We start from the raw sequence: 25,909 nt of genomic DNA on the forward strand, positions 1-25,909 counted from the left end.
GCTTACGTGGGGAGACTGCATGCAGAGGCCTTGGTGAAGACTACATAGAGAGGAACAGCTGACAGCAAATTTTGGCAGACATGGATTGAGCAAAAATAGCATTTGGACAAAAGAAATCTCCCTACTGAGGCATCAGGCAAAGTGAAGGAGAGGTAAATCATTTGTCTAACTTTTACTCTTGAGATCCAAGAGCACAATAAATTATGATTTCACATTGCTAGGTATTGGTGAAATATGTTATGAGATTTGGTAACTGGAATAAACTCATTCAAGTTTGTGATTGCTGTGTTTATTGTGAAGTATTGAACTTCTTGTGAAAGTATTTCAATTTATCAATATATCCCCTTTTAGAGAAACACTGTTTCACAATTATACTATTATATATAGCTTCTAATAATATTCATGCACATAAGTCTGTGTATACATGCAGGTTTTTCTCTGGTGACAGATGGGATAATTATTAGTTGTGCAACAAAATATGCATATTTTTATGTTACTATTTATAACTAGATACAAAAATGAGGTTTGTATTAATTTATGCTCTCCTATAATATATGCATTGCCATTATTTCATAACCTATTGTGGTTGTTAGAGATTCAAATACTCTTTTCTTTTATTCACAAAATAATATTATCTCTGGGTTTAATTCTCTAAATGTATTTGAATTTGATCATTGTTTTATATATTTATGTCACTGGGGATAAAATTTATATATTTTGAAATAAAAATTCCTGAAACACTTGAATGTAACATAATCACATTTTCATATATTAATTAAAGCAGCTAATTTTTGCCTTATATTGATATTGTTATTAATATTTAACCTCATAATTATAATTATACTAAAATTTTTCTGATTTGTGCTATCACTGTGTATCTGTTATATCAAATACATTTTAGTAGCATAACATGACTTGCAGAGGGAATCTTCTACTTTTCATGAAATTTATGTTTTCTACTGTTTGAAGCTTCAATAGTCTCTCTTTAGAAAAGTTCTAGATCATTTTTAATTTAGATATGAACAGTTACAAATTAATGTAAATTAACAATTATAAAACTACTTTTTAGAGCTCATTCAGTGTATTATATACTCACAGTATTTACTCATCCAATTTCTGTTCAGACTTATTTGAATATCATTAAATTCTTTCAGTGTTGTTTTATGCATTTACGTGAATAAATTTATACTTTGATTACATTCTCTGTATATTTTACTTTTGAATGTTATTATATATAATAATTTTCTTTTTATTTCAGATTATTATTGCTAATGCATAGGAATACAATTGGTTGTGTATTGATCTTGTGTCCTAAGACATTATTGTACTCATTTAGTAATTATAGTAAAATACTGTACTGTACCAGTGGTATTTATGGTAATGTAGTAGTGGATTTCTTAGAATTTTTTATGAGATTATGTACTTTGAAAACAGAGATATGTCCATTCTTGATATTTTTTTAATCTAAGATATCTCCTTAGACAACATATTGACTGAGTCTTGACTTTTGATACGTCAATTAAAATTGCCTTTTAAGTAAACTGTTTCACATAATCTAGTCTAGTGATTGTTGACAAATATGTATTTATATTAGTCATTTTATTAATGTTCTTGATAACATTTTTGTCCTTCTATTGCTGTTTTCCTTTATATTAAGTGGATATTTTTAGAGTATCAATTACTTTAATGATTTTTTTCACTGAAATATATTTTCTTAATTCTTTTATAGACCTCTTTCTTAAGACTAACTCTAAAGATTCAACGAGATCTAGTAACTTAATTTCAAAGAGGTATATGTGTTTTTCTTAGATAGATATATTTTGATTTTCCTGTTCTGTTCTATTTTATTATAAGCACTACAAACATATATCATTGCCATAATTTTGCTTTACATATATGTAGATCTTAGCAAAGAGGCAGAGTGAAGAAGGAAAGAGTGCATATTTATACAGCTTGTTAAGTTGCTCTTCGTGCATACCATTTCTTATTCTTTTCATTGTCCTTGTGACTCTTTATTATGTTACATGATTTCCTTAGTCAAATACAGCTTTGCACAGAATAACAAATATCTCTAAGAAAACACATTTGTCATACAGCATCCTCAGTTCTCCTCTTTCATTTTCCTTTGTGGCCTGACACTTTTGTTTCTTTTCTTAATATCACCTGTTTCAGTTTCATACCTACTTTGGAGGCTGTTCACTATACCTACTCCCCCATGTTGCCATATTTTAAAAAAAGGTTAATTCATTATACAAATCAAAGTAAAAAAGTTAATTCATTATACAAATCAAAAGGAAAAAATCTCACTATTAAACTCATTTAGTATCATTCCAGTGATCCTAGGATTAAAACAAAGCTTCCAAACAAGGTGGGTCGGGCTCTGCATGCATATTTCTGTATATACTATAGCTTCAGTTTGCACTGTTATATTTGATTCTTGCTAGCCAGTAATTAAAGCCTTGAATCATATTTTCAGTGCTGTTGAAGAGTCTGTGTGATGTAGTCTCCTCTCCTTTAAAGGCTCTTCCAACTTTTCTTCACTTAGTTAATTTCTACTTGCCTTCAGATCCAGGTTGAAGCTTCATGTTCCCCAAAAAAGTTTCTCCTCATTTCCTAGGTTACTGTCTTCTGGAATACATCTGTTCACCTTTTCCTCATCTCTACCCACTCACACTTCCACATATCAAAGTATCTAGATGTACATAAAATTATTTAATTTCTACCTATATAATAGACAGTATATCTATTTTTAGACATCACTGTTATCCCACTACCTGAAACAAAGTTAATATTTCATACATACCAGTGTGTACATGCTGAATACACTGAAACTATGAGGGCAAATTTTGATGCAAAGATGTACTTTTTTTTTGGTTTTCCAGTCAGAAAGAATTCTATTATAAAGACTAGAAGTGATTTCAGAACTAAGTTGTTCTCTGAAGTGAAGAATTTAAGTTTCCTGCATGATGGCCACATGTCAGTGTCTCCTTCACTCTATACCCTTGATTCTTCATCCTGGGATTATACTTCCACGTGAGTGTGTCACTGTAGCCAAATTCTCATCTTCTAATGATGATCACTTATAGTGGCTCTTCAGAACAGTGTGAGCTTATCTCGATGAAAGCTCAGGGGAAGTTAGGTGCTCTACATACTTTAAACTCACTTAGAAATATAAAATATGTGTCCAGTATCTATAAGTAGTCAGAATTTAAATGCCATCAGATAGGCTAGGCAAAAACTTTCAGGAAGAAATCTCTGGTCTTGCTCAGGTGAAATAACTCTAAAACAACAAATGCAAGTTTAGACAAGAGATCAGTAAACACAGAAAGATGGAGAATCTGCTTCTGTAAACGGAATTAAGTTGAGTTCTCCAGAAACACAGTCTGTGTGCACTGATGTGTGTGTTTGTTAATCCTTCTATAAGTATTTTTTATTTGAAGAAAAAAGCAGAAAAAAGATAGAAATAATAATTTCAAAAAAATAAACTAATAAATCACTAATTGATAATTACATATTGTCCTTTTACAAATAGTTGTCCAAGTTACAAAGTGAAGCATACAAAGTGGACATTCAAACAGCCAGACGGCAACAGTTCTGTTCAACTACCCAACAAAAACTTAGTAATATAGTTATCAATCCTACACACTTAAACATACATGAAGTTATATCTTTTTTTGTCTTTTTTCCTTTTTATTGGTACCAGGGATCGAACTCACGACTGCCTGCTTTACAAAGCAGGCGCTTATGCCGCTCAGCTAAATCCCCAGCCCTGAAGTTATATCTTTTAAAGAACTTTCTATTCCTCTCTTTTTTACAACAGCAATTACATATTTTGCATTTTATTACTTCCTCATTTCTTATTATTTTTACACTAGATCACAATGTGATATTTATAAATATGATTCTTATTTATTTTACTAATGAGGATAGCCTCATGTTGTCTGCATTTGCCTATGAAGGGCTCAATATCATCCTTTTTATACCTGAGTAATATTCCATTATATAAAAATACCACATCATTTTCATCCACTATGGGGTTGATGGGCATCTTGATTCTTTCCAAGATTTAGCTATTACAAATTCTGCTGCTATGAACATGGATGCACATATATCACTGTTTTAGAATTTTTTTTTCAGTTTTTCTGAGAAAATACCCAGGAAGGGAATAGCTGGATTGAATGAAACTCCCAATTCTAGTCTTTTGAGAATTCTCCATACTGATTTCCATAGTGGTCTCATCAGTCTACACTCCACCAACCATGGAGCAGTGTACCTTTTTCCTGCAGATGCACCAACCTTTATTATCATTTGATTTCTTGATGGCAGCCTTTCTTTCTGGAGTGAGATGAAAACTCAGTGCTGTTGTGATTTGCACTTCGGGAATGACCAGTGATGGTGAATGTTTCTTCATGTATTCATTTGCCATTTGTATTTCTTCATCTGAGAACTGTATGTTCATCTCAGATGCCCATTTTTGGAGAGAGTCTTTGAATTTGGGAGGCCTGATGTTTTAAAATGTTTATATGTTCTTGATATAAGTCCTTTGTCAGAGGGGTTGCTGGCTATACTTCTCTCCCATTCTGTGGGTTTTCTTTTCACTGTGTTGATGATTTCTTTTGAAGTGCAGAAACTTTTCAACAATATGAGATCCCACTTATTGATTCTTTGAAGTGTTTCTTGTGAAGTTTGCATTTTGTTCATGAATTCTCTGCCTACCCCTATGTTGCAAGACTTCTACCTACCTTGTCTCCCAGTAGATTTAGTGTTTTGTTTTAGGTTTTTGATCCATTTAGACTTTAGTTTTGTTCATGGCGATAGGCATGGATCTAGTTTCAGTTCAGCATGTGGAGAGCCAATTTTTCCAACACCATTTATTAAAGAGGCTATCGTTCTTTCAGTGAACATGTTTAGCCCCTTTGTCAAATATCAGGTGGCTGAGTGTCTTTGTAGTTGTGCTTCCATCTTCTAATGTTTTCCATTGATCCGCAGTTTTTTGCCAGTACCATGCTGATTTTATCACTGTGACTTTGTAGTAGAGTTTCAAATCAGGAATTAAGATGATTCTTGCCTTGCCTTTGTTGCTCAGTATTGCCTTTGATATTCTAAGTTTCTTCTGTTTCCAAATGAATTTTAGGAGTGTTTTCTCTAGATCTGTGAGATATGTTAAAGGTATCTTGATTAGGATTGCATTGAATCTGACAACACTTTTGGGAGTATAATAATTTTCACAATGTTAGTTTTTCCCAGCCAAGAGCAAGGAATATCCTTCCATTTTCTAATATTCTCTTTAGTCTCCTTTTTAAGCATAGCATAATTTTCAGCATATAGGTGTTCTACATTCTTAGTTAAGTTGATTCCTAAGTATTTCATTTTTTTAGATGCTATTTTGAAGGGTGATATTTCCATAACTTCTCTCTCAGTGAGGTGTTTTTTTTTGTACATAAATACTATTGTTTTTTGAACATTAACTTTGTATCCAGCTACACTGCTGAATTTTTTTTATGACATCTAGTAGTCTTTTTTTTTTTTTGGATCCTTTGTATAAAGTATCATGTCATCTGCAAATAGTGATAATTTAACTTCTTCCTTTCTATCTTTATTTTGCTCTTCTCTAATTGCTCTGGCTATTATTTCCAGAACTATATTGAATAGGAGTGCTGATAGTGGACATCCTTGTCTTGTTCCTGCTTTTAATGTGAAAGCTTTCAGTTTTTGTCCATTTAATATAATGTTGGCGGTTGTTTTGTTGTTGATGGCCTTTATAAGATTGAAGTAGACACTGTGTATTCCAAGTTTCTGAAGGGTTTTTATCATGAACATGTGTAGGACTTTATCAGAAGCTTTTTCTGCATCTATTGAGATGGCCATGTGGTTTTTGTTTTGGGCTCTGTTAATGTGGTATATTACATTTATTGATTTGCATATTTTAAACCATCCCTCCATTCTCAGATAAATCATAATTGGTCATGATGTATAGTCTTCTTGATGATTTACTGCACTTTATTTGCCAGCATTTATTGAGAATCTTTGCATCAAGGTTCACTAGTGAGATTGGCCTATAGTTCTTTTTGGTTGGGTCTTTCTCTGGTTTTGGTATCAGAGTAACACTTGCCTTCAGGAATGATTTAGGGAGGATTGCTTCCTTTTCAATTTCATTGAAGAGTTTAAGGAGTATTGTATCAAATATTCTCTAAATTTCTTGTAGAATTCAGCCATGAATCCATCAGGATATGGGCTTTTCTTTGTTTCTAAGTTTTAAATTACATTTTCAATTCAATACCTGATATTGGGTTACTCAAAATTGCTATGTCTTCTTCGTTAAACTTTGATGATTCCAGAAATCTGTCCATTTCCTCTGTTTTCCACTCTATGTGAGTAGAGATTTTCAAATAGGTATTTATGATCTTTTGAATTTCCAAAGTAGGAATTTATGATCTTTTGGATTTCCATGGGATCTGTCATAATTTCCCCGTTTTCAGTCCTTATTGAGTGAATTTGAGCTTTCTTTTCCTTTTCTTTATAAGGTTAGCTAGAGATTTGTCAATTTTGCTTATTCTCTCAAAGAAACACAGTTTTTTGATTCATTAATTCTTTGTATTTTTTTACTTCAATTGCACTGATTTCTGTTCTAATCTTTCAATTTCCTCCCTTCTATGAGCTTTGGATTTAACTTGCTCTTCTTTTGCTAGCAGCTTGAGGTGAAGCATTAGGTTGTTTATTTTTGCTCATTCTGCTTTCTTAATATGGCAATTTATTGCTATATATTTACCTTTTAAGACTGTTTTCATTGCATCCCACAGATTACAGTACGTTGTTTCTGCATTTTCATTGAATTGTAGGTAGAGCTTTATTTCTTCTTTAATTTCATCTGTAGCACCCTGGTTCTTCAGAAGGTTGTTATTTAATTTCCATGTATTTATGCAGGTTTTGCAATTTCATTTGCCATTAATTTCTAATTTCAATGTGCTATGATCAGATATTATGCATGGGATAATTTCAATATGTTTACAGTTACTTAAGAATGTTTGATGGGATAACATATGGTCTATTTTTTAGAATGTCCCAAGTGCAGCTGGGAAGACTGTGTAATTTTGATGTGGTTGGGTGGAACACTATAAACATCTACTAAGTCCAATTGCTCTCAAGTATGATTCAGTTCTATTATTTCTTTGCTGACTTTTTGTCTAGTTGATCTATCTCTTTGTGACAATGGGCTGTTAAGGTCCCTTGTTTTAATTGTGTTCTTTTGTATTTGGTTTTTCATGTTCATTAGTATCTGTCTTTTATAGTTGTGTGCTCCTGTATTTGGTGCATATATATTTATAACTGTTATTTCTTCCTCAGGAATCTTTCTACTAACAAGTGTTTAGAGACCTTTATCTCTTTTAATCATGTTACATTTGAAGTTTACATTGTCTGCAAAGAACAGTTATCCCTGCTTTTTTCCGAGTTCCTGTTGTATGAAATACTGTTTTCCATCCTTTGACTTTTAATCTACGAGTTTCCTTTTGGGTCAGATGTGTTTCTTGTATACAACATGTTGAGGGATTTTGTTTCTTGATCCATTTTCTCAATCTATTTCTTTTGATAGTAAATTGGGGCCATTTACATTTATGAATATCACTGATATATACTGGCTCGACATTGCCATGTTATGTTCCAGTTTTTTGCTTTCTGTTTTTCCCAATTGTTTAATTGCTCATCCTACCTGGTGGTTTCTTTCTGTTGTTCTGGGGGTTGTGGTCATTTTTAACTCTATCTAGTATGTCTTTCAATACTCTTTCTAGGGTTGGTTTGGTGGACATGAACTTCTTCAGTTGTTCTTTTTCATGAAATATCTTGTTTTTCCATTAAATCTGAATGAAAGTTTTTCTGGGTACATCAGTCTGAGTTGAAAGTTGTTTTCTTTCAGGACTTGAAATACCTCACTCCAAGCTCATCTTGACTTGAGGATTTGTGCTGAGAAGTCTGCTGTAATTCTAATGGGCTTTCCTTGATAGGTGTGTTGCGTCTTTTCTCTAATAGTTTTAGTATTCTGTTTTTATGCTGTATGTCTGAGATCATAATTATTATTACATGTTTGAGTGAAGATTTATATTGTTTGTGACTGTTTGGTGTTCTATATGCCACACTTATGTGCATATCAGATTTTCCCCATGTTTGGGAAATTTTCAGCTATTACTTCTGTAACTATTTTTAGCTATGTCATTTGCATTGACTCTTGCATCTTCATTAATGCCTATTAATCTTACATTGTTGCTCTTGGCATCATCTTGAATCTGCTGGATTGTCATTTTGTGCTGCTTTGTTATTTTTAAAAGTTCTATCTTTTCATGATTGCCAATTGTGATCCTGTCCTCAAGGACCAAAATCATATCCTCAGCTTCATTTAAACAGTTCTGGCATCTCTGAATAGAATTTTTTGTTTCTTGGATGTCTCTTTGAGTTTGTTTCATGAGTTCTACTTGTATTCTATATTGTTCATTCAAGGTTTCAATCAGTTTTCCATGCTTCTGTACTTTTTCTCTATTTCTTCTTTAGCTGTGCTCAGCAACTTCTTACTAAAGTTGTTATTTCTATCTTTACATGGGAGAGTACTTCTCATTTGATTTCATCTATAGCCTCATGGAGTTTTTTTTTTTGTTTGTTTGTTTTTTGTTTTTTGTTTTTTTTTAATTTCACTCCCTATCTTTTCAGAGATTTCTGGTGTGTTATTTTTGAAGTTGTCTATTTCAATGTCTCCTGTACTTGTTCCTGCTGGACTAGATGTTTGAGATTGCATTTTGTTTTTTGTTCTGCTGTTTTCCCCTTTCAGGTTGATATTTGGTCCTTCAGTCCCACTAGTGTCAACTGTTGGTAGTGTGTATCTTGGGGCCTTAATGTAAGGTTGAAGTTTATCCAAATGCTACATCCCTCACCCTGGGATGAGTGGGCACACTCCTCACCCTTCCTGATGTTTTCTGTGTTCAGGAAGGGGTCACCCACACTCTTGCCAGATTCATCAAGGTTTTACAGTTAGTTGGAGGGAACTTTACAACTGGCCCTATTTATCTCCTGCACACCTCTATTTTAGTCCACACTGACTGGAATCTACAAATCTTCTGTTTGAGTCAGGCAGTTACTGAATCTCCCTTCAGGCAACACAGTTGATCTGCTGTATTCCAAGGTTCTGGGAGAAAGGTGGGAGCTGGAGATCAACAGCAGTATTAGGTCCAGGAACTAGGGAGTGTCCCCAAGGGACCAGCAGATGTCCTGGGTCCGAGAGTCCACTGGGCATGGGTCAAGACTCCAGGGCAGAGTGGCATTCCTCAGTACTAACTGGAGTCGCACAGGAAGTGGGTGGCTACCTGGGCCATGGTCCCAGGCAGCATGCATACCCCAGGTCCAGCAGAAGTTGAGCAGGAAGCTTGCAGGGGCCTGGGCCAAGATCACAGAGAGGCTGGTATTCTTCAGTGCTGGCTATAGTTGTGCCTATTTCCGGGTTTTGAGCAATGTTTCAAAGCTTTCTGGGTGAACTGGGAATCACCTGGCCCACTTTTGGCTCGGGCATATTGCTGGCAACTGCTTGCCACTTGGAGCTTGCTGAGGGTGGGCCAGTTGGGCCCTCAGGGACTCTGTGTGTTCTTTGGTGATTTCAGACACAGGGCATGGTCATACTGCCTGAGAGCAAAGTTCTAAGTCTTCCCTGTACACTGGAATTAAACCCTTGCAAGGTCAGGGCCTGGGACTGGATTCCAGGCCCTGCTTGCTACTTGGAGGTGGCTGGACGTGGCCTGGTTAGGCCCACAGGTACCTCTTATGGGTCTTAGGGTAATTTCAAACACAGGGCATGATCTTACTGTCTGGCTAGTATTTCAACTACTATATTAAATAAGAGTGGTTGTAAAGGACATCCTTGTCTTGTGCCTGATTTAAAGTAAAGGCCTTCAGTTTTTGGCCATTTGGTATGATACTGGCTGTTGGTTTGTCATAGATGGCCTTTATTATATTGAGGTAATGACCATCTATTCCAATTTTCTGTAAAGTTCTTATCATGAATGAATGTTGGACCTAATCGAAAGCTTTTTCTGCATCTATAGAAATGATCATGTGATTCTTATTTTTGGCTTTATTGATATGGCAGATTACATTTATTTATTTACATATGTTGAACAATCCCTGCATGCCTGGGATGAATCCCACTTGGTCATGGTGTATAATCTTCTTGGTGATTTGCTGCATCCTATTTGCCAATATTTTATTGAGGGTTTTTGCATCTGTGTTCATTAGGGAAATTGGTCTATAGTTCTCTTTTTTAGTTGGGTCTTTCACAGGTTTTGGTGCTAGAGTAATATTTGCTTCCAGGAATGATTTAGGAAGGATTACTTCCCTTTCAATTTCATTGAATAGTTTGAGGAGTGTTGGCATTAGGTCTTCTTTGTACACCTCTATTTTAGTCCACACTTGTAGAATTCTGCAGTGAATCCATCTGGGCCTGGGCTCTTCTTTGTAGGTAAGGACTTAATTACATTTCCAATTTCATTAATAGAGATTGGGTTATTCATCAGTTTTACATCCTCTTGATCTAGCCTTGGTACTTCGTATGTTTCTAGGAATCTGTCTATTTCTTCTGAGTTATCAAATCTTTGAGAATAGAGGTTTTCAAAATAGGTGTTGATGATCTTCTGTATTTCTATGGAGTCTGTAGTGATTTCACCTTTTTCATTTCTTATTGCATGAATTTGAGCTTTCTCTTCCCTTTTTAAAATAAGGTTGGCTAGGGGCTTATCAATTTTATTTATTCTTTCAAAGAACCAACTCTTTGATTCATTGATTCTTTGGATTGTTTGCTTAGTCTCTGTTGCGTTGATTTCTGCTCTGATTTTTACAATTTCCTCTCTTCTTTTGGCTTTGGGCTTGACTTGCTCTTCTTTTTCTAACTTTTTGAGTTGTAGCATCAGGTTATTTATTTGTACTCATTCTGTTTTCCTGATGTGGGAACTCAGTGTGATAAATTTTCCTCTGAGGTCGGCTTTCATTGCATCCCACAGATTCCGGCAAGTTGTATCTGTATTTTCATTTTCGTGTAGGTATTGTTTAATTTGTTCTTTAATTTCCTCTTGACCCACTGATTACTTAAGAGTGTGTTATTCAGTTTCCATGTGTTTGTGAGATTTTTCCAGTATCTTTTATCATTTATTTCTAATTTCAAAGAGCTATGATCTGATAACATACAAGGGATGATTTCAACTCTTTTGCATTTATTTAAATATGTCTGTGAGCTAATATATGGTCTATTTTAGAGAATGACCCATGCACTGCTGAGAAGAATGTGTATTCTGATGTTGTTGGGTGGAACATTCTGTATATGTCTATCAAGCCCATTTGTTCACAGGTGTGACTCAGTTCTGTTATTTCTTTGCTGATTTTTTGTCTAGTTGATCTGTCCCTTGGTGTCAAAAGTGTGTTAAGGTCTCCTGTTACAATTGTGTTACTGATAATTTGATTTTTCATTTCTGTTAATTCTTGTTTTATATAACTGAATGCTCTAGAATTTGGTGCATATACATTTAAGATAGTTATCTCTTCCTCTTGGAGTTTTCCCCTAAGGAGTATACAGTGACCTTCTTTGTCTTTTCTGATCATTGTTGGTTTAAAGTTCACATTGTCTGCAAAAAGAATGGCTACTCCTGCTTTTTTGGGGGGATTCCTGTTGTGTGAAGTATTGTTTTTCATCCTTTGACTTTCAGTCTGTGAGTATCCTTCTGGGTTAGATGGGCTTCCTGTAAACAGCATATGGTTGGATTTTGTTTCTTGATCCATTCTGCCAGTCTGTTTCTTTTAATTGGTGCAATGATACCATTTGCATTAGTGGTTATAACAGTTATATGTTGGTTTATTATTGACACATTATCTTTCTGCTGTTGTACTTTTATCTTTCTGTTCTGTTTAATTATCTGCTTTGCTTAGTGGTTTTTTCCTAAGTGTATCTAAACTGTCTTTCAATATTTTTTGCAGGGTTGGCTTGGTGATCATGAAGTTTTTCAGCTGTTCTTTGTCATGGAAGTATCTTATTTCACCATTGATTTTGAAGGATAGTTTTATAGGGTACATCAGTCTAGGTTGGAAATCATTTTGCTTTAGGATCTGGAATACTTCACTCCATGCTCTTCTTGACTTTATTGTTTGTGCTGAGAGTCTGCTGTGATTCTGATAGGTTTTCCTTTATAAGTGATCTATCTTTTCTCTCTGACAGCTTTTAATAATCTTGTGTTGGATTTCTGGGATGGTATTATTATATGTCTGAGTGTAGTTTTATTTTGGTTATGACTATTTGGATTTCTGTATCCTTCACTGAACCTGATGTCTGTTTCTGATCTCATGCTTGGGAAATTTTCAGCTATTACTTCTCTAAATATCCTCTTGATGTCCTTTATGTTGCCCCCTTCTTTTTCATTAATCCCTATCAATCTTATATTTTTTTTCTTTGCATTATCTTGCAGCTGTTGAATTGTTATTTCCTGATTCTTTGTTATTTTAAAAGATCATTACTTTCCTGTTCACTAGCTGCAATCCTGTCTTCAAGGTCTGAAATTCTATCTTCACTTTCATTGAGGCAGTTTTTACAGTTTTCAGTGGAGTTTTCAATTTCCTGTATATCTCTGTGCATCTGCTTCATGTATTCTGTTTATTTCTTATATTGCTCATCTAGGGAACCTATCTTTTTGTTTAGTTCCTCCAATTTTTTAACTGTGTTTTCATTAGATATGTTCAGCATCTCTTTCATCATTTCTTCTTTTACCTGGGAGATTATTTCGAGTTTGAATTCCTTTAAAGCTTCCTGGAGTTCAAAAAAAAAAAAAAAAAAAAAAAAGCTTGTTTAAAAAGCTTGTTTACTTCAATAGCTATTATGTCCATTATTTGAGGTGTATGGCATATATTTTCTTCTATATACATCGCTCCTAGGATTTCTTGAGATGGGCTGGGGGTTTGAGGTTGTAATTTGTTCTTTTGTTTTGTCATTGTCTTATATTTCTGTGTTTGAAGTGTTATTCGAAAGCTTCCTCAGGGTTTGTTGGAAATCCACTTCTATGTTCACAGACCTGGCACTCTGGCACCCTGTTCCCCCTGGCTGCTGGGTCTCTGGAACCTGTGGAGCTCACTTGCTTTCTTTGAACTCCACATTCCCAAACAAGCTAGCTCTGGGCACAGTGGGAGCCCACCTGCTTGCTTAGAACTCCAAGAGCAGCCAGAATGGGGAGGCGGATGTAGGTGCCTCCCACCCATCTGTTCACTGCACCTAGAAGGCTCAAGGAGAGTGCGTGGGGCCCTTACCCCTGGATGCCAGACCTCTGGAACTGGTGATGCCTGCCTTCCTGCTCAGAAATCCACGGTCCTCCAGACACACGGGGAGGTGGATGCAGGCACCCCAGACCCGCCCAGTTATTCCACTGCACCCAGATGGTGCAAGGGTTCCAAACAGGCTGGGCTCCAGGGACTGTGTGTGCCTGCCTACTTGCTTGGAACTCCCAGGGCCCGGGCTTCTATAAGCATTTTTCGTGCTGGGGAACCAGAGAAAAACTATGTCGATAGTTGACTCAGCCAAAGAACTGAGAAACCTCAGAGTTAGGAAAAGAGGCAGACATAATCGCCTCTACTCTGATGCCAAATTCCCCAGGGTTTCTGGAATTCCATTGGTACAAGTCCCAGAATCCAAAGGGGTTAACACTCAAGGGAAGCATCAGAAGAAATGTACCTTAATCCAAATGAAAGATCAAGTTTCCTGTTTTATTTATTTCCTGGATGATTGAATGATGCCTGCCTAACTTGATAGAAGGGTTTTCCAAATCACTTTACTGAAGCACATGTCAATATCATTTGAAAATAACCTCAAAGTAATGCCCTACCAGTCCCTTAAGTATTCTTCACATAAGTCAACTTTGAAACCCCAAAATTAACCTTCAGTATCACTGAAAATATGGGAAATCTGAGTAAGTAGGCATCTAATTGCATCTGCAGTTCTGTCTGCATATACCGTAGTGTCTCCACAATATACTTAAAGAGAACAGCAAACCAAAAGTGAGTTCAAATTCAGTGTGCTAGAGATATTTCACTGGAACAGTGTGGAATAGTAATAAGCTTGTAAGTTCAGCTTTATAACTTTGTTAAAGAGGTTTTAAAAGAAGAATCTGTTGAATGAAACTCAATTTGTTGTTAGAAAAGGGAATCAGTAAATGAATTTAAGGTTGGAGATGAGCAGCTACATGATAAAGTTAGCATGAATGCAATTTGACCCTAGTCATTCTACTATGGCATGTGGCTATCTTCATGTTACAAGATCATTAATAAAATTTCATGAGCTCAATTTAATAGATATTGACTATTTATTTTCCCTTTGCTTTATTGAGCGATTTCTCAGTTTTTTTCAGATCTCAAATCAGAGTTGTATCCAATCTTCTCAATGTTTCCAGTGGTTATCAGTTCAAACATCATTAGCTTCTTTAGTTTGTGCTTTCTGGTATTTTCGTTTGTCTCTTTTTGAGGGAGTACATAGTTACACTATGGATAGTAATCTAGAAGCTAGTGTCACAGAAGTGAATTGCCTTTACTTGGGGACTTCTTACTCTGGAACATCTAGTTATGGCTGACTGAGCAGAAAAAATATCTGTAAGTAGTCATGTGTGGCGTTGGGGAGGCAGCTAGAAGAGATAAGAGGCATGAAAATTTAGCTACAGACAACATTTTCATGATTATGAAACACAATAAAGTAATTCCTAGTGTTTTTCTGAGGTTTATGGCACATTGTGAAATCATACAAGAGAAAGGTAATAGGAAACCCACTGGTAGGTGGGTAGCTCTAGTGCTGAATTACTTTCAGTGTACGGCCAAGCACTAAAATGTTGATCTATTCTTTAAAAAGTGGCAAATTGTCTGCATTTCCATAGCTGTTTGAATTGGGAAATTTTTAGCTTATAATATCTGAAGAATGAGAATGAATACATTAGCTACAACAATAATCTATATCAGTACTATTTTAAAAAATTTTGCCCAACAACATGGGGACATATTATCCAAACAGAACTTGATATTTTTGCTATGCTGATGAATTTTCAATTGACAAAACAGCCTCCATCTCATGGCAGGCATGAGAAGAAAGCACTGATTTAAAGTACAAAAGCCCTGCCTGCCCTCGCACAAATCTTTCATCAGGATGGACCAGGTTGGATCCCAACAGAGGCCCCTTTGCCAGAGCTTGGATCTTCATAATGTGAGTGATTCTTTCTCCTTGTAATTACCAGCAATGTTGCTGGGTGAGCTGAAGACATATTCAATAGGATGGTATTACACATCTCTGTTGTAGGGCATGTAAGATAGCAGCCTTACTATTTACAACACCATAAACTTCAAGTGCAGTTTTTGGGTCAGCTCTCTATGTTCTCATTTTCATTGTTACCTGTTTTCTCTCTAATGGCTTTATGTGATATCATTGCACACTTTCATGTGATGTGCCCTGTTTGAAATAATTAAAGTGCATGCTGCCAATTCAACAAAACTTTACCTTCCAAGCATTCATCATATACCATTTATGAAATAACTGCCCAGTGATTTCTTACTTTAGGAATGATATACTTCAAAGAGTATGTGCAGTTGTTTGTATTTAATCTAGAAAAGCACTGTTAGTTCATAAAAACCTCTGTTGTAGATCTATGCATCTGGCTACCAGAGACATCTAATCCATCCAGGAACCATGTCACTGAAACATAAACTTTTTAAAACCTTTCCTTCTAGCAAACCATTTTTAAGTGGGTTATGCAAAAATACAAACTAGAAATTCCATTTGACCCAACTATTCTCCTTCTAAGCATCTTCAAAAAAGGATTAAAGATATATTATATTGATACACACATACCCATATTTATGCCACCACAATTCAAATTAACTGAATCTTGGAAGCAACCTATATGTAAATTAGCAGATAAATGGACAAAGAAAATGTGGTTTTTACACACAATGAAGTACTACTCTGTCATAAAAAAGCATGAGTCATTTGTAGAAAAATAGATGCACTTTGAGAACATAATATTAAGTAAAATACCTCAGGTACACAATACTAAATAGTTCATGATTTCTTTTGTAGGAAAAACCCAAAGTAAAAATTAAAAGCTTGATAATAAGAAGTAGAAAGATAATCTTTCTCAGGAAAGTGGAGCAAGAGATGCATTGAGAGAGAGAGGGACAGGAAAAATGAATTAAAATGTGGAATGTACACCTGCCAACTCCACACAAGGAAAGTAAATATCATATATTGCAAACATGTATAAAAAAGAAAGGATCAAGGGATGCATAGAAGGTGAAGTTAGGGAAAAAAGAGGATATAGAAGCAATTAAGATACATTGTATACATGTATCAATTACCCACATCAAATGGAAATATAATGTACTACAAGCATACACTAATTTTAAAAAGAAAATAAATTGCTTTAAAATCCTTTCTTTGAATCAGAAATATTTTTGTTATTTACTATTTAAATTATTTCAATTTTTAAATTGTTTGCCTTCTGAATAGTTATGTCTATAAAAGGTGCCCTTTAACAACTTCAGTGCTTTTTTTCTTGCTTTTCAGCCAGTCATGTGCTTATTAAGACATAAGTTGTTTTTTTTTTTTTTTTTCTTGATCTCTCTTGGTCTAGTATTTCTACAAACTCCTACTCTAGTTTTCTCCATCTAGCTAAATTTAAGAATGGAGCAATTACTTTGAATTAACTTGCAAAGATTAAAAGGCTATTTGACCCTATCTTTGAAGGTTTTTGAAGACTCATTCTAAGAATTGGAAAAATAAATTGTTCTCTCTTTACATGGACCTTCTCAGTGAACAGAAGTATGCTTAATTCTAAACTTAGGTGTCTCTTGAAGATTGAGTACATCCAAACTTTAGTATGTATTCTTTTCCAACCCAAATTATTATAAAAACTACTGACATCTTAAGATATTGTTAGCTTTCTATAAATTGCCACCAATTTCTTTAGCATGTGCGCTGTTGGAGGAAAATCACTGTAGTATTATATTGAACTAAGATGAGGATGAAAGAGAGGAACAGCTAGAAAAACCTCATTATTTACTTAGAACTAATATAAAGAATAATTTGCAACATTAATTTACTAGTTAACTATTATCAATATTAATATTAGAGTCAGTATGCCATAAAATGTCAGTGAGACTGTTCAAAACCATTTAAATAAATTCAAGTGGGAAGGTTAAAACAAAATAATTCATCACAGTGCAATTTTTTAAAAAATCATCCTGTGGCCAGGGGTTTAGCTCAGTGGCCTAAGCGCCTGCTTGGCAAAATGTGAGGTTGTGAGTTTGACCCCCATACAAAAAGATGAAATCATCCTGAAAAGGGAGGGACACTATGATTTACTTTCTGACTGGTTTGTACAGAAGATGTCTAGAAGTTTTCACATCCACTAATGAGGACTTTATTCTTCTCTCTTACATTTGAATGAAAATGATACCAAATAAACTGTTAAAGACTTCTACAAATCTTCTCTTAAAGTGATAACTAAATTGCATAATATTCTTTACTTAGAAACTAAAATAAACTTTTAATGTTAAGCCAACTATAATACAATAAAATAATTCATCAAAGCCAAAATAAGAAAAAGATAATACAGCATGGTATTTCTGCTGCAAACTGTTACAAACAAATATAGTTTAACTGTGATCGAAGTCACAACACATCATAAACTCTTCAGATTACCTTGAAGAGAAAATGAGACCATTTGCAAGGTTTGGTTTACTCAACAGAAAGTTTTCTTTCCCAAGATGCTTTAAAACACAGGTAGCGGTCTGGAGGAGTGAATATTTCTGCAAGCAGGGAGGGATCCCGGTTCCTGAGGCACCTTGGCCTGTGCCCAGCCGCGCCTAGCCATCAGCGTGCAGAGGAGGAGCTGGGCGGATCCAGAGTGCCTGCAGAAGCCCCTTCCTTTGTCTAGAGGAGTGAATATTTCTGCAAGCAGGGAGGGATCCCAGGTTCCTGAGGCACCTCGGCCTGTGGTGAGTGGCCAGCACAGTCTGCCCAAATCTCAGACTGTTCTGGACCCCCCAGGCTTCTGGGTGCAGTGAAGTGGAGCAGTGGGTTAGAGGCCATTACAGCCGCCTCCACATCCCGGCTACACCTGGAGGTCTGCGGAGCTCACCGGGTGGGCGGGCCTACACTATCCCCTGAGCCCAGCCGCGCCTAGCCATCTGCGTGCAGAGGAGGAGTTGGGCGGATCCGGAGTGCCCGCAGAAGGCCCTTCCTTTGTCTGGAGGACTGGGGATATCTCTGCAAGCAGGGAGGGATCACAGGCTCCTGAGGCACTGCGACCTGTGGTGAGTACCCTAACCCGGCTGCGATTCAAGAGCTGTGGATCTACCAAGGGGCAGGTGGGCGCACAGTGTCCCTGAGGCCCAGTTTGTCTGGAACCGCGGAGTTCTGAACAAGCAGAGGAGGGCCATTGGTTCTGCAGGCCCAATGGCCTGGGGTAGAGTGGTGCCAGAGTCTCAGTAGCTGCAAACATAGAAGGGGATTTTCAACAGATCCTCAGGAAGCTTTCAAATAACACTTGAAACACAGAAATATAGGAAAATGACAAAACGAAAGACCAAATTACAACCTCAAACCGCCAGCCCATCTCAGGAAACCCAAGGAGGAATGTATTTAGAAGAAAATATATCCCATCCTCCTCATATATCAGACACAATAGCTACTGAAGTTGACAAGCAACTCCAGGAAGCTTTAAAGAAATTCAAACTCGAAATAATATCCCAGGTAAAAGAAGAAATGATAAAAGAAATGAAAGAGATTCTAAATATATCTAAAGAAAACACAGATAAAAAATTGGAGGAACTAAACAAAAAGATAGAATCCCTAGACGAGCAATATAAGAAACAAACAGAATACATAATGCAGATGCACAGAGATATACAGGAAATAAAAAACTCCACTGAAAGTTGTAAAAACCACCTTAATGAAAGTGAAGATAGAATTTCAGACCTTGAAGACAGGATTGCAGCTAGTGACCAGGAAAGGAAAGATCTTTTAAAAATAACAAGGAATCAGGAAACAACAATTCAACAACTGCAAGATGATGCAAAGAAGAATAACATAAGAATGATAGGGATTAATGAAAAAGAAGGAGACAACATAAAGGATATCAAGAGGATATTTAGAGAAGCAATAGCTGAAAACTCCCCAAGCATGAGATCAGAAACTGACATCAGGATCAGTGAAGCATATAGAACTCCAAATAGTCATAACCAAAATAAAACTACACCCAGACATATAATAATCACCATCCCAGAAATCCAACACAAGAATAGATTATTAAAAGCTGTCAGAGAGAAAAGACAGATCACTTATAAAGGAAAACCTATCAGAATCACAGCAGACCACTCATCACAAACAATAAAGTCAAGAAGAGCATGGAGTGAAGTATTCCAGATCCTAAAGCAAAATGATTTCCAACCTAGACTGATATATCCTGCAAAACTATCATTTAAAATAGATGGTGAGATACAATACTTCCATGACAAAGAACAGCTGAAGAACTTCATGAACACCAAACCAACCCTGCAAAAAATATTGAAAGACAGTTTAGATACACAAAGGAAAAAACCACTAAGCAAAGCAAATAATTAAACAGAACAGAAAGATAAAGATGCAACAGCAGAGAGATAAGATTCCTACAATTAACCAACATTTCACAGTAATAACCATTAATGTAAATGGTCTCAATGCACCAACCAAAAGAAACACACTAGCAGAATGGATCAAGAAACAAAATCCAACCATATGCTGTTTACAGGAAACCCATCTAACCCAGAAGGATACTCACAGACTGAAAGTCAAAGGATGGAAAACAATTCTTCATGCAGCAGGAATCCAAAAAAAGGCAGGAGTAGCCATTCTGTTTGCAGACAACGTGAACTTTAAACCAACAATGACCATAAAGGATAAAGAAGGTCACTACATACTCGTAAGGGGAAAACTCCAAGAGGAAGAGATAACTATCTTAAATAGATACGCACCAAACTCCAGAGTGCCCAGTTATATAAAACAATTATTAACAGAAATGAAAACTCAAATTATCAGTAACACAATTGTAACAGGAGACCTTAATACGCCATTGACACCAAGTGACAGATCGACCAGACAGAAAATGAGTAAAGAAATAACAGAACTGAATCATACCTGTGAACAAATGGGTTTGATAGACATATACAGAATGTTCCACCCAACAACATCAGAATACACATTCTTCTCAGCAGTACATGGATCATTTTCTAAAATAGACCGTATATTAGCTCACAGAACATATTTAAACAAGTGCAAAAGAGCTGAAATCATCCCTTGCATGTTATCGGATCACAGCGCTCTGAAATTAGAAATTAACAATAAAAGATACTGCAAAAATCCTACAAACACATGGAAACTGAATAACACACTCTTGAGTAATAAGTGGGTCACAGAAGAAATTAAAGAAGAAATCAAACAATACCTAAAAGAAAATGAAAATGCAGATACAACTTACCGGAATATGTGGGATGCAATGAAAGCCATCCTGAGAGGAAAATTTATTGCACTGAGTTCCCACATCAGGAAAACAGAAAGAATACAAATAAATAACTTGATGCTACACTTCAAACAGCTAGAAAAAGAAGAGCAAGTCAAGCCCAAAGCCAAAAGAAGAGAGGAAATTATAAAAATCAGAGCAGAAATCAATGCAATAGAGACTAAGAAAACAATCCAAAGGATCAACAAATCAAAGAGTTGGTTCTTTGAAAGAATAAATAAAATCGATAAGCCCCTAGACAACCTTATTTTAAAAAAGGGAAGAAAAAGCTCAAATTCATGCAATAAGAAATGAAAAAGGAGAAGTCACTACAGACCCAATAGAAATACAGAAGATAATCAACACCTATTTCGAAAACCTCTACTCTCAAAAGTTTGATAACACAGAAGAAATAGACAGATTCTTAGAAGCATATGAAGTGCCAAAGCTAGATAAAGAGGATGTAAAATTGTTGAATAACCCAATCTCGGTTACTGAAATTGAAAATGTAATTAAGTCCTTACCCACCAAGAAGAGCCCAGGCCCAGATGGATTCACTGCAGAATTCTACAAGAAATACAAAGAAGACCTAATGCCGACACTCCTCAAACTATTCAATGAAATTGAAAGGGAAGCAATCCTTCCTAAGTCATTCCTGGAAGCAAATATACTCTAGTACCAAAACCTGAGAAAGACACAACTAAAAAAGAGAACTATAGACCAATCTCCCTAATGAACACAGATGCAAAAATCCTCAATAAAATATTGGCAAATAGGATCCAGCAAATCATCAAGAAGATTATACACCATGACCAAGTGGGATTCATCCCAGGAATGCAAGGATGGTTCAACATACGCAAATCAATAAATGTAATCCACCATATCAATAAAGCCAAAAATAAGAATCACATGATCATTTCTATAGATGCAGAAAAAGCCTTCGATAAGGTCCAACATTTATTCATGATAAAAACTCTACAGAAAATTGGAATAGATGGTCTTTACCTCAATATAATAAAGGCCATTTATGACAAACCAACAGCCAGCATCATACTAAATGGCCAAAAATTGAAAGCCTTTACTTTAAAATCAGGCACAAGACAAGGATGTCCTTTATCACCACTCCTATTTAATATAGTACTGGAAGTACTAGCCAGAGCAATTAGGCAAGAAAGAGAAATAAAAGGGGTAAAGATCGGAAAAGAAGAAGTTAAGTTGTCATTGTTTGCAGATGACATGATACTCTACATAGAAGACCCCCTAAGCTCCATTGAAAGACTCTTAGATACAATAAATAAATTCAGTAATGTGGCTGGATACAAAATCAATACTCAGAAATCAATAGCATTCCTATACACAAACAACAAAATCACAGAGAGGGAAATAAGGGAAACTGGACTATTCACATTAGTAAGCAAAAAAATGAAATATTTAGGAATTACTCTTACGAAAGAAGTGAAAGACTTATACAGTGAAAACTATAATACACTGAAAAAGGAAATTGAAGATGATCTCAGAAAATGGAAAGACATCCCTTGCTCATGGATAGGAAGAACGAACATTGTGAAGATGGCCATTCTCCCAAAACACTTATACAGATTCAATGCAATCCCAATAGAAATACCATCAACATACCTTATAGATCTAGAGAAATCACTCCTAAATTTCATCTGGAACCAGAAGAGACCTAGAATCACAAAAGCAATTCTAAGCAGCAAAGACAAAGCAGGAGGCATCACAATCCCTGACTTGAAATTATACTACAAAGCAACAGTAGTAAAATCAACATGGTATTGGAATCAAAACAGAGCTGAAGATCAATGGAATAGATTAGAAGATACAACCACAACTACAAACACACTCAACCACCTTATCTTTGATAAAGGAGCCAAACAGGTTCACTGGAAGAACGACAGTCTCTTTAATAAATGGTGCTGGAAAAACTGGCTCTCCATTTGCCGAAAACTAAAGCTAGACCCATGTCTATCACCACGTACTAAATTAAAATCTAAATGGGTCAAAGATCTGAATATTAAAACAGAAACACTAAATCTATTGGAAGACAAATTGGGTAGAAACCTTGGAGACATAGGAGTAGGTAGAGAATTCATGAACAGGACTCAAACCGCACGGGAAATACTTCCCAGAATCAATAACTGGGACCACTTCTTATTAAAAAGTTTCTGCATATCAAAAGAAATCTCCAGCATAGTGAAAAGAAAACCCACAAACTGGGAAAAGATTTTAGTGAACTCTCTCTCAGACAAGGGACTCTTGTCTAAAACATATAAAGAATTTAAAAAACTCAGACCTCCAAAATTCAAAGATCCAATCCAAAAATGGGCATCTGAGATGAATACGCAATTCTCAGATGAAGAAATGCAAATGGCAAATAAATACATGAAAAAATGCTCATCATCATTGGTCATTAGAGAAATGCAAATTAAAACCACACTGAGATACCATCTCACTCCTGAAAGAATGGCCAGGATCAAGAAAACCAACAACAACAAATGCTGGAGAGGCTGTGGGGAAAAAGGAACTCTCCTGCACTGTTGGTGGCAGTGTAGACTGGTACAGCCTTTGTGGAGGTCTGTCTGGAGGTTTCTCAAAAAGTTGGGATTGGAAATCCCATTTATTCCAGCTATTCCACTTCTAGGCTATTCCCAGAAGAACTGAAAGCATCATACCACAGGGATATATGTGCACCTATGTTTATAGCAGCACAATTTGTAATCGCCAGATCTTGGAAACAACCCAAGTGTCCATCAACTGAGGAATGGATAAAAAAGTTGTGGTATTTCTATACAATGGAGTATTATTCAGCTATAAAGAAGGGTCGCATTGAGATATTTATCAATAAATGGGCGCAGCTTGAGACCATACTCATAAGTGAAATAAATCAATCTCGCATGTATGAATACCGAATAGTTTCCCTAATGTAAGTAATGATTCAAATATATAAAAATATGTGATAATCATGATTCCCCATTATGTGGCCTTGAAGCCTTATAAAATTTTCACTTATTAATTAGAAAGGCTTTATTCTGGGCTTCTTGATATGGAAATATTGAAGCTATAGTATATGAAGTTTTATCCAAATATTTTAAGGAAAAAGACAGACACTATGGTAACTACTATTCTTTAAAAAATTATTTAGCTATTTCTTATGTTTATTTTAATTAAGGGAAAAATTAAAAAAATTAGGATATATAATAGTAACTCTTTTTGATCTCCTATTAACTTGTGTTGAAGTCCTGTAATACTCCCACGATCTTGTTTTGACTGATTAGACTCTGTTCCATTCTATATGATAGTATCAAGTTTGAAGACATAGGCAACTAATTTGAAGGCAATAAGATTCACAAAGATGCCCATTCTGGTTTGACTATTGTCTCCTTTGGAAGTCCTGTAATGTTCACAATGCCTAAGTTTTATTGGTCTTGTTCTCTACTGTTTTGTCCAACTTTATAATATCTAATGAGATAGACAATTCCATTTAAGGAAACAAGAGACAACGTTGATAACCATTGTTAATAACCCTGTACTCTGTTCTACATCATGTGCTATGTCTATCCTTGGTTTTGACTTATTTGTTTTGCCATATTTGACTTTATTCTCTCCCCCCGCCAAAAAAGTAATAAGAACTAAGGAGTAATAAAATCCAAAATGTGTAAATTTTGTTGTAAAAAAGAGAGGGAGGAAAAAAAAAAGAGCTCTAACGGATATAACAGCAAGTGTGTTTAGGGGTGTTAAATAGCTGACTATATTAATGTTTTTGGATCATTGAACACAGCTGTTTGCAGTCTCTCTGTTTGAATGTCTACTTTGTATTCTTTGATACTGTGATTTGAGCAGCTATTTCCAAGATGATAATGTGTAGTCTATTAACGGGTGATTTCCTACTGCAATGTTTTTTGTTTTTTTTTTTTTTTTTGTAGTTCTGTATTATGTGTAACCTTACACTGCTTTGTTTTGTTTTGTGTTTTTCTCTTTTTCCTCTTAAATAAAAACAAAACAAAACAAAACAAAACAAAACAAAACAAAACAAAACAAAAAAAAACACAGGTAGCTGCAGCCAGGTCAGTAAAGATGCTAAATTAAAGTTGTATACTGGAATCTCTCTACCACATTAGCCAATGGATAAAATGGCAAACATCAATTTCAACAACGCAGAATCAAAACCAAAACAATGAGCCCAAACAATCAAACTAAGAAATAAACAAATGAAGGAAAGAAATGGAATACTCTCTAAGTATGTTGTCATTAAACATTTTCATACTTCATGGTAGTAATACTAAAAAAATTTCCAAGTTTCCAAATGTGAACAGACTTAAGCTTTCTGGGTATCCTTTCTTTTGCTTCTTTCCGCTAAAGCATGAGGTGATGAACAAGGAGATTCAGGTGGAGATTAAATGAACTAAAAAAATATTCTTTCATGCAAATAATTATATTAGGTCTTGTTGAATAATTGTAAGATGAAATCAAAGCTTAGAAAGTGTCACTCCATGGAATTTTATATGTCTTCCAATTGTGATATGTGAATCTTGGTACAAAATAGGTAAGTACCTCACAAGTGAGAGAAGAAGCAGAAATCATAACAGAAAATTAATTCATTTCAGCCTTTATATGGACTTTTTCCTTCCACAGAAAAGTTTTGTAGATAGAACAAAAATAATCATCTGTAAGATGTAGTCCAAGAATGAAAACAAACAAATGTGAGATGCAGTTGTAAATATTAAACATTTAAAATGCTACAGTATTGTACCAGAGTAAATAGAAGTTTTGAAATGAAATCTACAAGTATTTCAAATGAATTGCCTTTCCTCTTCTGGAAATGAGATACATGTGGAAATAAAGTTAGTAAAAAATGTCAGAGAATCAAAGAAAGAAGAAAGGAAAAAAGAAGGAAAGAGGAAAAGAGGACAGGAGGAAGGGAGAAAATATGAAATGATGAAAAGACAGAAATATTACAATAATCAAAAAATGTATTAAGCATTGCAAGTTAACTAAATAAGTTAGTATCTTTGAGGTAGGCAATCCAATATGAAACATAAAGACTGTTGTCCAAAAACAGTATTTTCTTGAAGAATTTAAATTTGTTTCTTATAAGATCACAACATATTACAGAATATTTTTCAGACCTTTAAACTATGTACAAGAGGATAATATCAGTTAGAAATAGGACCTCTTCCTATCAACTTTTACAGAGATAACACTGAAATATTTGTTCAGATGCTAATTATGTTACAAATTTATAGAAAGTATAAGAATGCACAGTGTAGATCACTCATAAAAGTGAATATTGTGATCCTCTGAATTTACTCTGTTCT

The sequence above is a fragment of the Cavia porcellus genome, unplaced genomic scaffold (assembly GCF_034190915.1).
Source record: "Cavia porcellus strain 051 isolate PalLab524CR breed Dunkin Hartley unplaced genomic scaffold, mCavPor4.1 scaffold_13, whole genome shotgun sequence".
In the NCBI taxonomy this organism is placed as follows: domain Eukaryota; kingdom Metazoa; phylum Chordata; class Mammalia; order Rodentia; family Caviidae; genus Cavia; species Cavia porcellus.